This window comes from Eupeodes corollae, chromosome 1, assembly GCF_945859685.1.
Source record: "Eupeodes corollae chromosome 1, idEupCoro1.1, whole genome shotgun sequence".
Lineage (NCBI taxonomy): Eukaryota > Metazoa > Arthropoda > Insecta > Diptera > Syrphidae > Eupeodes > Eupeodes corollae.
The window spans coordinates 255,406,192-255,420,563 of record NC_079147.1 but is presented as its reverse complement, the minus strand read 5'-3'; the positions used below and the strand labels follow the sequence as shown (position 1 = coordinate 255,420,563).

General features: G+C 32.9%; 1 protein-coding gene across 1 annotated transcript in view; it reads left to right on the top strand.

Annotated features, from left to right (window-relative positions):
- The window catches only part of LOC129943527 (probable cytochrome P450 6g2), a 144,594-nt gene extending 138,869 nt beyond the window's left edge, over positions 1-5,725 (top strand). Inside the window, exon 5 of the mRNA XM_056053038.1 lies at positions 5,713-5,725. The gene's annotated coding sequence lies outside the window, so the exon portion shown is untranslated. The remainder of the gene's footprint in view (positions 1-5,712) is intronic.
- The last annotated feature ends 8,647 nt before the right edge of the window (positions 5,726-14,372 follow it).

Sequence of the window (14,372 nt, the reverse complement as noted above, 5' to 3'; positions counted from 1 at the left end):
AGTAAATTGCCTTTATTATTATGTGTTCTTCTATGTACATATATAGTGGTGTAGTGTAGGTACCGTTATATCTCTGTCCTGTTTGTTCAATAAATCTTTTGCTTTCTTATTTATCTAAAAAAAAACTAGGACATCATCATCGTCATCGTCATTCAGGAAGGATGAGTTTAAAAAAAAAATATACTAACTTTTAAAGAGATAGAAAGAGAGGGATAAAAAGAAAAAGGGAGAGAGGAAGCTAATTATGGAAAGTGGTTTTGAAAATTATGAAATATAGGCTTTTAGAGAACAATGTCTTGGATTTGTTTGTTTTTAGGTATTTATTGCTTTTCTCGAATATTATTTGTGATACCTTTGATATGGATAAAGAAAATTTGAAACAAATATTTTATTGAAAACATTTTTTTTGGAATGGTTTTCAGATTTAATAAGAATGGCGAGTGCCTAGAAGTTCCCACTTAGTTGGTAATATTTTATTTATAGTAATCATTTGAAGAATCTCATTTTGAGATTGAAAATGAAGTTTAAGTTTTGAAAGTTTTATTTTCAATAACTTTAAAGATTTATTGTTGTTTGTAAATTTGTTAAATAAATTATAGCTCTCACGTCATTTAAGTGACTTCAAAATAGTAGCAGACAAGTCCCAAACAAATAAAAGAAGTCTGTGAAAGAATAAAAACATTTTGTTACACATAAAAATGTTTGAAATCATTTATTTCTTTGTTCTCAAGATATTTTAGTCGTTGACAATTTTGTATCAGTTTTTAGTTATTTTTCCCAGTTGTTGAATTTTTTTTCTAAAAAGTTGCCAATTGGATTTTTCTAAAAAAAAATACAAAAATACGTCTTTTTCTTCTGGGATATTTTTGTATACAAATATTTTTCAATTCAACAATTTTAAGCAACATTTCTTTAAAGGTTTTTAGAGATGCAACCCACAAACTGTTGGATTTTCATAAAAAAAAAAAATTATTTAATATCGAAAAAAAAATATTTTCTGTGAAATAAAAAAAGTTTTAAAACAATATTTTTAATGTTTGAAAAGCTGTTCAGTCGAAAGTAAATTTTTACCAAGTTTTGTTAGGTTTTTTGTTTAGGTTTTTATTTTTTGGAAAAAACTATCAATCGATTTTTTCAAAATTTTTTCCGAATGTTGAAAACAATATTTCTTATAAGATAAAATTAGTTTCAAGCCAAGATCTAAGATTTTGACAAGATATTTCAGTCGAAAATCAATTTTTACTAACTTTTATTTATTTTTTTGTTTAGGTTTTTATTTTTGTAAAAATAAGAAAAACTGTCAATTCCATTTTTCTCAAAATTCAACCAGTTGTTGAAAACTTTATTCTTCGTAGCACAAAATTGTTTTTAAGATAAAATCATTATTTATTCGTAAAATTTTCGGGAAGACAATTTTTTTTCAGTTTTTTTGATTTGTAAAAAAAGCGTTAATTGGATTCTTTTCAAAAAATATACTTGTTTTGTATCATGTTATAGTATATTATATACAATTTAATTCAAGTCTCAAGCGTTTTTGGTTCGTAAGATATTTAGGGATAACAAAAATGTTCACCTTTTTTTTTAAACTGCTATTTAAAAAAAAACACCAAAGCAATTTTCTTAAGAGCCCTTTCTGAATTATTATCTGTATAACAAAATTTATTTGATATCGATATCTCTACTGGTTCGTGAGCTATGGACGACGAAAACAACGTCGCGAACACGCGCACGCACAGACATCTTTCTAAAAATATTTTATTTTGACTTAGGGACCATGAAACGTCGACAAAATGTCAACATTTTCAATTTCACAAATCGGACCCATTACAATAACTCCCTATGGGAAGTTAAAAATATTGGATTTTTTCAAAAACATAATCATATAATAAAACAAACAAAATTAGTTTGAAACCAACATCTTGAATTGTTGCCAAAATATAGCTAGCTGTCTCTAGTTTCGCACACCAAGTTAGTTGAGGTCTTCACCTGCGTTTACAAACTGAGTCAGGACCAAAAATCATCGGAAGAATTTTTCTCTCGAAGCATCGAAAGACGTTCTCATCTTCCTTTGATATGGTCCAGGCCTCAACGCAGAACAGGGATAGTTCAACGCTGCCAGTGAGTTTTATGACTCCGCCTGTACTTGATTGGGTTAATGATTCTATGGGGCAAATCTTTTTTCGCACTCGTACTGTAGCAACGTGTTCTTCATCGCTGGCAAAACCACTGCGTAAGCTTTTTCATCTGTCCTACTCCTCAAGTCTCGTTCCGAGCGGATGGAAAACCGCATTTGTCCAGCCTATTCCCAAAAAAGGCGAATCTTCCTCACGGTCTAATTATCGACCGATTGCACTTACGTCCCTTCTTTCCAAGGTCATGGAAACGCTGATTAATTATCAGCTCAAGAAATATCTTGAAGAACGGAAGCTTCTTAATGACCGACAGTATGGCTTTCGTAGCAATGGGTCCACTGGTGATCTCATGGTTCATCTCACCGAACAGTGGAACAAATCTTTACATAGTTTTGGAGAAAGTAAGATTATTGCACTAGATATTTCAAAAGCATTTGATAGGGTTTGGCATCAGGCTCTCTTATCGAAAATGCGTCCTTTCGGTTTCCATGAATCCCTCCTTCATTGGATTGGTAATTACCTTTTAAATCGTTCAATACAAGTTGTATTGGATGGATTCAAGTGTGCCCCAGGGCTCTGTTCTATCTCCAACACTCTTTCTCATTTTTATTAATGATCTCCTGTCTGCTACATCTAATCCAATACATTGTTTCGCTGACGATAGTACTCTTAGCTTTTCATATTCGTTTTCAGATTCACATCCCTCTTCTTCGGATGTGGAACTGCAACGACAAAATATGATAAGCTCATTAAATTCCGACTTAAACAGCATTGTACAATGGGGAATAAGAAACCGCGTGGAATTTAATGCTTAGAAAACGCAATGCTGTCTTGTATCGTTAAAGCGAAATATACCCTCCTGCCATTGTCCATAAATGGCACCTGCTTTGAGGAAACTGAACATCTCGATATTCTTGGTATGTGTGTCACTAACCACCTTTTGTGGAACGATCACATACGCGATCACAAGGCGATGCAAGAAGTTTTTCTCCCCCTCTGATCTGGCTGTTATTTACAAGACTTATATACGTCCAAAGCTTGAGTATAACTCTCATATCTGGGCTGGTGCTCCTGCCATTTACTTAAGCCTCTTGGATAGTATTTAACGTAGAGCATTTAGATTGATTAGTGATATTACCATCATAAGATCATTTACGTCACTTGAACCTCTTTTACCGTTATTTGAACGGTTTATGCTCTAGAGATATAGCCAGCTGCATTCCTCGACTTAAACAGTTCAACCGTAATTCTCGCGCTTCTAGGAATTCTCATCAATATACCCTCGAACCCAACTTCGGTCGTACTGATGTCAAGTACAGAGATTCGTTCTTTAGCCGTACTATGCAAATGTGGAATGCCTTACCTTTCTCAGATATTGCAATATTCAGCATATCAAAACCGATGTGCACCGGCATCTCCTTTCAACCCCTCTTTCCCTTTCCTAGTGCTCACACAGTTTCTACATAATAAGGGTAATATATCCCCTTGAGTGTGGGCTTATTATAAAAAAAACCGGGATAATGAGCGCCTTATAGATTGTGATTTTAGATGATCCAGAGAAGCATTTACTACTCAATTGCCTTCTAAGTCCAAAGAAGCAGTGATTTGCAAGAGTTATTCTTCGTTTCAGCGCTGGTGTTGTTGTCTGAGTTTATATTGGTGCCTAGGTAGATAAAGTGCTCAATTACCTCAAATTTATAGCTTTCAATGGTAACTTTTTGTCCAAGACGTCGTCACGTTCAATGTCTTTCTTAATGACAACATATATACTTGGTCTTGTCCACATTGACACTTAACCCATCTTTTCACTTCCGTCGCAAAGCTCAGAAACGCTCCACTGACATCTCGCTTTGATCTTCCAATTATGTCAATATCCTTTGTGTATCCGAGTAATTGGATGGACTTTTGGAAGAATGTGCCAGTGTTGACTGTTGAGTTTTGCACAATTCTTTTTACAATGAGGTGCATCTCCTTGCTTAAAACCTTTTTTGACATTAAATACATCAGTGAGAACTTTTCCGACCTTGATGAAACATTGCTGTGTTGTGCTCTTCCTTAAAGATATGCGGCTTTAAAATCGATAAAGAGATGGTGGATATCGATTTGAAGTTCCTGGGTTTTTTCAAAAATCTGCCGTAATGTGAATATTTGGTCAATGGTGGACTTTCGTGGTCTGAAACCACACTGATAAGGACCTATCAGGTTGTTGACGAACGGCTTCAGACAGGGGAACGTTAGAGAGGATCTTATATGCAATGTTAAGGAGACTGATGCCTCTGTAGTTGGCGCAAATTAGATTGTCTCCATTATTATGTTCACACAGACATGTTAGGCAAATCAAATAACATAATATGTAACTTCTTATAGGACGTAATATTCAAGGTTTCATCAATAAGAGATCTCATTCTGATTTTTCAGAAAAGAATACTCGACAAATCTGCTTTTTTGTCAACGCTACGGTTAGGCAAATGGTCCGGCGATTGATTCTGTTATCGCCACGATTAGATCAATGTAGAACCATTGTGATAGCCCGAAGTATTGAACTTCCTTGAAAATAAAATAGAAAAACCTATGATGTCTATGGATTGTCTTACTATAGCAATTTGTAGACATTGACAGACTGTTTTCTGAAATTTCTACTAGTTCTTCAAGATTATTGATGAAGTGTCTGGCTAAGAGTTTGTTTCTGGTGTGACATAGTGCTGGGCAGTGGCATAATAAGTGGACTGTATCTTTTTGGTCTTTCTCATCACTGCTGCCTTTGTACATATCAGTGGTAAGCCGCGCACAGTGTACATCCACATAATGATTTTAGAATTTGGTCTCCAGTTTCTGCTGAAGATCCTATTACATGAGTAATAATGTACAAACTACGGGCTACAGCAGAAATATACTCAGTTGTTTTTAAACGACAATTAAGGTTTATATACAAGGTCCAGCAAAAAGATCTCCCATATTTTAAAAAAGGCAATGACAGGTTAGGTTATGTTATAGTGGCTGTCCAAGATGGAAACGGACACACTTACCTTACAGTTACCTGGAATGTCGCTATGGCCCGGCACCCAGCAAAGGTGAATATTAAACTGTTGTGCCATCTCCATTAGAGATGATCGACAGTTATGGACTGTTATAGAGTTTGTAGAGACAGAGTCCAGAGATTTGATAGCGGCCTGGCTGTCAGAGAAAATACGGATATCAGATGTTGATATCACGTTTTCTTTGAGCCAAGAAAAGACTTCTTTAATCGCCAAAAGTTTCACTTGGAACACGCTACAATGATTGGGAAGGCGGAATGAGAGACTTAATTTCAGTCGTTCAGAGTACACACCTCTTTGGTTTTTGACCCATCTGTGTAAAAATGGATTGACTCACTATCCAAGAATGTCATATCCTCGCAAAAAGATGTGGTAGGTATAGAAAACTGGAAGTTTCTGTCGAATTGCAGTTGGGGGATGGTGTAGGCTGTGTGATTTGGAATTGATCCTTTATATCTAAGATACGGAGTGGCCAATGTTGTTGTTAATCCACTGCGACGAAGCATTGAGGCGAATAGCAGAGCTTGCAGATATTTGTTTGCTAAATATGTGAAGAGGTGTAAGGTAGAGCAAGGTGTCCAGTGCAGCAGACGGGGTCGTGCGAAGCGATCCGCTTATACATAAGCAGGCTGAACGTTGCACTTTATTTAACTTATCCCTGTTTATACCTTTCTCTAAAGCAGTCCACCATACTGCCACACCGTACGTTAAAATCGTTATGATTACCGATGTGTATAGCCAATGCGTGGTTCTGGGTTGTAAGCCCCATTTATTACCAATAGCTTTTTTGCAAGAAAAGAGAGCTACAGTAGCTTTTTTGACTCTTTCCTGTACGTTGCGTTTCCAATTTAGTTTTTTGTCTAAGACAAGACCCAGGTATTTAGCCTCGTCTGAGAATTTTAATAGCAACGTCGTCCGCATAGGCTATCACTCTGAAACCCTCCGCATCCAGACTAGTAAGGATTTCATTCACCACTAGGTTCCAGAGGAGAGGGGATAGAACACCACCTTGCGGTGTCCCTCTACTAACGAATCGTCTGCTAGAAGAGTTGCCCAGTTTTGAGATAATTATTCTGCTAGTAAGCATTAAATGAATTAACTCCCGAAGCGAACTCTCTACATTTAGAGATGTCAGTGCAGATGTGATTGCAGATGTGTCCACGTTGTTAAAAGCACCTTCGATGTCAAGGAAAGCAACCATAGTGAACTTTTTATCATGGAGGGAATATTCGATGGTGCGTACTAAAGTGTGTAACGCTGTTTCCACCGATTAACCTTTACAATAGGCATGTTGAAACGAAGACAGAAGTCTGGTATCGATACGTGCCCTTAAATGAATATCAATCAATCTTTCCAGGGTCTTAAGAAGGAATGATGATAGACTTATAGGTCGTAGATCTTTAGGATTGACTTGGGAGCATTTAACTGCTTTAGGTATGAAAACAACTTTTACTTCTCTCCATACCGAGGGAACATCGACCAGGTAAAGACAGCTGGTAAAAATTGCTTCAAGGATTGGTGCAATTATAACAGAAGTCTTTTGTAATTCGGCTGGTATTATTCCATCTGGTCCTGCAGCTTTAAATGGTTTGCAGCTGTTGAGAGCCCATTGTAGCTTAACCTTCGTGATCAGACCTTGTGGATATGTTGTATTTGAACTTGAACGTATAAAATTGTTGCAAGTTTCGGTAAGAGAAATACCAGGAAAGTGAGTGTCCAATAGTTAGTTTGGTTGGAGGATGTTCTCAATCATGTGACAGTAGCGATCCGCATTAACTGCAACTTTTTGCCTATTTTCTTTGAAAAAATACGGACCTAACACACCAAATTGAGCAACAGCACAGCAAGATGTCAAATAAGGGCCACGCCATTAAGATTAAAACAAATAGCACGTAGACCCCTATCTACATATATGTATATACCGATAACTTCTTTTTGTAGTTACAATATTTCTCCAAGACTTTTATTGATTCAAGATTACCCAATAGTCCTTTAATTTTGTTAATTGTGACTTCAGAGTTTTCAAAATGTCTGCAATAAATTTGAATGCGCTGTTAAAGCAGGAATTGACATAGTTTTTACCTGACAAAAGATGACAGCTTTAATTAGGTAAACAAAACCTTGAATATTTTTTCTACTTTTCGAAAAAACTCTTTGCATAAAATTGTAAGTAAATAGTATCGTACATGTTAAGGTTGAAATTAAAAAGGCACACTACCGCGTATACGTATCTTTTTGTTTTAATATTTTTAACAGAATTTCCTTAACCTATGTACTTCTTTCAAAAGCCAAACAACCAACGTTTTCATATGTTTAAAGTTTTTAACTTCCTATTTATAATGTTTGTGGTTTTTATTTAAATCCCAAAACCGCCTTTTATGTGCTAACTTCTCATTCCACAGATTAACCTCATTATAATTGATTATCTTCCAAACAAAAGAGTAAGTTAATACGTTATATCCTTTTTATTTGCCATCCTACAAACCATAGACACAAGCTTTGAAATGTCTATATGGGTTGGATTTTATTAATTAACCCAAAACAAGAATATTTATTTTCAAAAGAAACTTTACACACATAAGTGGTGGAAATTTGATTCCATCTCTCCTCCCCCTTTAAAAATAAGACGTTCTGCCTAATTTAACACCCTCCAATCTATAAAAGTATTCCACTTCCAAAAATGAAATAAAATAAAATTGTTGAAAATATAAAAACGGAAACATGAAATATTTTATTCGAAATTTTCTCTCTTAATATTTATGACACGACTCATTTTTAATAGAACTCTATTGTTTTAAACTCACACGTGTCATGTCTCATGTTCTACATAATGTTATATCTTGCAATTTACCTACACATACCTTACCTAGTCAGAAGGATAAATGTATCATATGTATCATATATATAAAATAGAAAAACGCGCAGTATGGGATTATATCATCTTATGAGGCCTTGATGTTAGAGTGCGATGCATTAAGAAAAATAAATAAATCGATAGTATTCCTCAAGGTAGGCCATTTGGTCCTTTATTGTTTACTTTATTTAAAATGCTTTCTAAAAACAAACAAATTAACTTTTTTTAATATTACAGAACCATGAATGCAACTGCATTGAATAAAGATTTTAAGAATGATGAATTTACAAAGTAAGCCTCTTTCAAGAAGGACCCTGGTTAAAATGAAATTTGAAGAACGATTAGTAATATATCTTACTGCAACCAAAAGTTCAAACTTTACTACTATAAGATTTGAACTTCGATATTTCATGTTTGAGAAATGACTTCACGAACTTACTTCAAAAAATAAATCCATACACCAGCCCTGGATAAAGTCTTCCATTCTTGTCTCTCCTTCCCACTCTCCCTATCTTCAAAACTCTCCTCACACAGGATGAATATAAATTCCACCGTGTCGTTGATAAAAATCTCAAACAAATGACAAATTACCAATAACATCCAGGAATGGAACATACAAAAAAGGAGCTTGAACAAAAAGCAAAAAATGATTCAGGATATAACCCAACGATGCAATGAAAAGATTGGTCGTAAAAAAAAGCAAAATTGGCGAACAAGGATATAAAATTTTTTCAAATAAAAAAATAAAAATAAAAAAGGAGTGTAATTATTCTTGAGAAGATTTATGTGTTTTTCGTTCAAATCCCACTGTCACATGAAAAGAATTTGATTCTTATTTTATTTTTATTAAGTTTGTATGTTTTTTAGCCGAGAAGAGAAGAAAATAAAAGTTTTATCAAATCATGTGGTGGTTATAAGCTTATCGTTTTGATATAAAAATGACAGTTATTTTAGGTGATGGTAGATACTTTTTTCTTGTGGATATATTTTTGTTGAATGTGAGGATTAATGTATGACTCTATGATTTTTAAATTTATCAAATTAAGAATTATGACAGGGAGAAAAATCAATATATTATGAGATTTAAAGTTGATATTATTTTTCGTTTTTTTGACACATAAGGAGGTTTGTAATTTGACATTTATGTATGAGATGATTGACAGTTGATGATGGAATGCGAAGAGTTATGAACATGTTTTATTTGAGATAAAAATAGATGAATATTATATTTTTTTAAAGTGACAAGAAAAAATTTAATAATTTATAAAATGAGTGTTTTAGAAAGGCGTGCAAAAGAATAATAGTCATGAATGACGTTTAACTAATAGAAATGTTGCATTTTAATGGAATTTCAGTTTTTTGATAAAAGAACTGCCAATTAAATATTTTTTATAAATTTCATTGAAAGTTTCGAAGATTAATTATCCGGTGCTAACAAAATGATTTAAACATACAACACAACAACTTCACGAGTATTTTTTATGAAAGGAAATAATACATTTGGTATCAATTTTTGCAAGTGCACATGTTGGGTTTTTATTTCCTATTTTTGTAAGAAAATACTAAATTTTAACAACAAAATTTAAAACAAGGTGAAATTAATTTGCAGTCAATGTTTTTTTTATTCTCAAGATATTCGACTAGGAAATCGATCTTTAATAATTTTTAGGTTTGTATTTTTTGTTAGAAAATGTTTAACTCGATTTATCTAAAATTACACTAGTTGTCATAAACGCTATTCTTCATTAAATACAATTTTTTAGCACTTTTCGTGATAAAATATATTATTTGAACTAATATTATTTTTTTCATTTATTGAAAACAAAATTAAGTTACATTTCTTAACGATTATTCAGAATAAATTAAATAAAAATCAATTTTTGGATAAACTAAATTGTTCAATTTAGTTTTAATTTCTATCATAAAAAAGAGGCTGGGATGCAACCCACACTGATAACTTCCCATCCCATCTGTCGCTTTGTCTTGCTTAAAAGTTTGTCTATATGCATTGGTATCAATTTTTACCAAACTTGCGTACTATTTTTTGTAGATTTTATTTTTTATGAAAAAACGGACTGTTGGATTTTTATATAAAAATTACTAAATATCGAAAAGAATATTTTCTGTTAAATAAAATAAGTTTGGAGCCAATATCTACAATTTTTAAAAAGATATTTGAGTCAAAAATCAATTTTTACCAACTTTCATAAATTTTTTGTATGTATTTATTTTTTGTAAAAAAAAACTGTCAATTCGATTTTTCTCAAAATTTGTCATAATGTTGAAAATAATTTTTTCTTAAAAAATAAAATTAGGATGAAGCTATTATCTCAAAGCTTTGAAAAGATTTTTTAGTCGAAAATCAATTTTTACAAACTTTTATTAATTTTTTTTTTTTAGGTTTTTATTTTTTGTAAAAAAACTGTCAATTCGATTTTTCTCAAAATTTTATCAGATGGCAAAAACATTATTTTTCGTTGCACAAATTTGTATTGGAGATGAAATCATATTTTAGTCGCAAAAATTTTGCAGGTGAAAAATTTTTAACTTCCCATAGGAAGTTACTGTAATGGGTCCGATTTGTCAAATTGAAAATTTTGACATTTCTCGACGTTTCAAGGTCCCTAGAGTCGAAATAAAAGATTTTTAGAAAGATTGCGTGCGTGTGTACGTACGTTTGTACGTCCGTACGTCCGTACGTTTTTTTCGTCCTCCATAGCTCAAGAACCAGAAGAGATATCGATTTCTGTCTGTCCTGTCCCCTACAGACCAAACCATTGGGTCAATTGACTCCAAGTACGAATTTTCTTGACGACTCCTCCATAATCGAAAAACCAGTAGAGCTATCGATTTCAAATACATTTTTTATACAAATAATAAAGCAGAAAGATGCAGAAAGGGCTCCCAAGAAAATTGCGTGGGTGGCTTTTTCACCATAGCAGTTTAAAAAAAAGGTGAACATTTTGGTTAACCCTTAATATCTTACGAACCAAAAACGCTAGAGACTTGAATTAAATTTTATGCAATATATTGTAACGTGATACCAAACAGGTATATTTTTGGAAAAAATCAATGTAACGGTTTTTTTATAAATCAATAAAACTGAAAAAAAAAATTTGTCACCTCCAAAATCTTACGACTGAAATATGATTTCATCTCTAAGACAATTGTGTGCTACGAAGAATAATGTTTTTGACAGTTTTTATTACAAAAAATAAAAATCTAAAAAAAAAATGTATAAAAGTTGGTAAAAATTGATTTTCGACTCAAATATCTTTTCAAAACTTTGAGATTTTGGCTTTAATTTACTTGTTGTCAACATTCAGTTAAAGTTTGAAAAAAATGGATTTGACAGTTTTTGTACAAAAATTTAAAAACCGAAATAAATATTAACAAAAGTTCGTAAAAAATGATTTTCGACTCAAATATCTTTTAAAAACTTTGAGGTAATAGGTTCCTACTAATTTTTTCTTATAAAAAATATTGTTTTCAACATTAGGACAAATTTTGAGAAAAATCGAATTAACTGTTTTTTTTACAAAAAATAAAAACCTAAAAAAAACAATACTAAAACTTGGTAAAAATTTACTTTCGGCTCAAATAGCTTTTCAAAAATCAAAAATATTGGCTTCAAACTTATTTGATTTCACAGAAAATATTGTTTTCAATATTCAGGAATTAAAAAATAAAATCTACAAAAAATAGTGCACAAATTTGGTAAAAAAACATATAGACAAACTTTTAAGCAAGACAAATCGACAGACGGGATGGGAAGTTTTCAGTGTGGGTCGCATCCCACCCTCTTTTTTTTCAGTTTTTTTTGATTTATAAAAAAACCGTTAATTGGATTTTTTTCAAGAATATACTTCTTAAATATCACGTTACAATATATTATATATAAAATTTAATTCAAGTTTCTAGCGGTTTTGGTTCGTAAGATATTTACTATTAACCAAAATGTTCACCTTTTTTTCAAACTTCTATGGTAATAAACCATCCTTGCAATTTTCTTGAGAGCCCTTTCTGCATCTTTCTGCCTTATTATCTGTATAACAAAATTTATTTGAAGTCGATAGCTCTACTGGCTCTTGAAATATGGAGAAGTCGTACTAAAATGAATGGGCTTAAAATTGTAAATTGCAAACTTGGAGTCAATCGACCCAATGGTTTGGTCTGTAGTGGACAGGACAGACAGAGGAACGGAATCGGGGGACCATGTTTGATTAAAATCTTCAGTTCGAAATGTTTTACGAATACAAAATTTGGCATATTTAAAAAAACAGCGAGTGAATTTTAAAGCATTTTTTAGATAAAATAAATTAAAATTAATGACTCACAACTCTTAGCCATAGCTATGTTAGAATAATGTTCTCAGGGATATGGAGAAGTAGTTTCTGCTCATGTGAGAATAATAAGATTGGTTCTTGGTTGTGACGTGAAAATAACTATACCATAAGCCTGTTGAGATACACCTTTTTAAATTTTGTCATGCGGAGAATAATACAGAAAAATAAAAAAAATTATTTTCAAAAAATTGAGTGTTTTTTTTTTTTTTTTAATTCAGCAATTTTAAAAAAGATTACAAAGCTACGTTGATCAAAAATATCTCACGAACCAATATCACTAGTGACTTGAATTAAATGTTATACCATTTATTGTGACATAATACAAAACTTTTATAGTTTTGGAAAAAAAATTATCTGTTTTTTTTTTAAATAATAATTGTCAACTCAAATATTTTATGAACAAACAATATGAAATACAATCACCAACTGCAACTGCTTGAGATCTACCTTGAAGGTATGAGTTAATCAGCATTTCTGACATTGATGAAAACTGGAACTGCTCTTTAAGTTTTGTGTATAATATACTATGGTTCAAAGTATCAAATGCTTAAGAAAAATCTAATAATGTGAGAAAAGCAATTTTGTCACTATCTACCGATTGTCTAATATCTTTTACTACATTTATTAGGGCTGTTGTACGATAGCCAGACTGGTTGAGGCAAAGTAACCGCTTTGTATGAAGAAACGTTCGTATCTGTCCATTTATAATTTTTTCAAATACTTTTGATAAGAAGAGTAAAATAGCAAAAGGCCTGAATTCATCTTTGTTCTTTGGAACAGGAACAATTTTTGAATATTTCCAAGCAGTAGGAAAAACACCACTCATAACAATGCTATTAAACAAGTGCGTTATATACCTAAGAACATAAGCCTTAACAAAAAACGAATGTATATTATCGAATCCAACAGAATTTGATTTAATCGATAAAAAACTTTCAAATAAAGGGTGATTTTTTTCAGATTAGGATTTTCATGCATTAGTATTTGACAGATCAGAGAAAGATGCTCAGTATGCTTTGACATTTCATCATGAATAGACTTACTAACGAGCAACGCTTGCAAATCATTGAATTTTATTACCAAAATCAGTGTTCGGTTCGAAATGTGTTTCGCGCTTTACGTCCGATTTATGGTCTACATAATCGACCAAGTGAGCAAACAATTAATGCGATTGTGACCAAGTTTCGCACTCAGTTTACTTTATTGGACATTAAACCAACCACACGAATACGTACAGTGCGTACAGAAGAGAATATTGCGTCTGTTTCTGAGAGTGTTGCTGAAGACCGTGAAATGTCGATTCGTCGCCGTTCGCAGCAATTGGGTTTGTGTTATTCGACCACATGGAAGATTTTACGCAAAGATCTTGGTGTAAAACCGTATAAAATACAGCTCGTGCAAGAACTGAAGCCGAACGATCTGCCACAACGTCGAATTTTCAGTGAATGGGCCCTAAAAAAGTTGGCAGAAAATCCGCTTTTTTATCGACAAATATTGTTCAGCGATGAGGCTCATTTCTGGTTGAATGGCTACGTAAATAAGCAAAATTGCCGCATTTAGAGTGAAGAGCAACCAGAAGCCGTTCAAGAACTGCCCATGCATCCCAAAAAATGCACTGTTTGGTGTGGTTTGTACGCTGGTGGAATCATTGGACCGTATTTTTTCAAAGATGCTGTTAGACGCAACGTTACGGTGAATGGCGATCGCTATCGTTCAATGCTAACAAACTTTTGTTGCCAAAAATGGAAGAACTGAACTTGGTTGACATGTGGTTTGAACAAGATGGCGCTACATGCCACACAGCTCGCTATTCTATGGCCATTTTGAGGGAAAACTTCGGAGAACAATTCATCTGAAGGAATGGACCGGTAAGTTGGCCACCAAGATCATGCGATTTGACGCCTTTAGACTATTTTGTGTGGGGCAACGTCAAGTCTAAAGTCTACACAAATAAGCCAGCAACTATTCCAGCTTTGGAAGACAACATTTCCGAAGAAATTCGGGC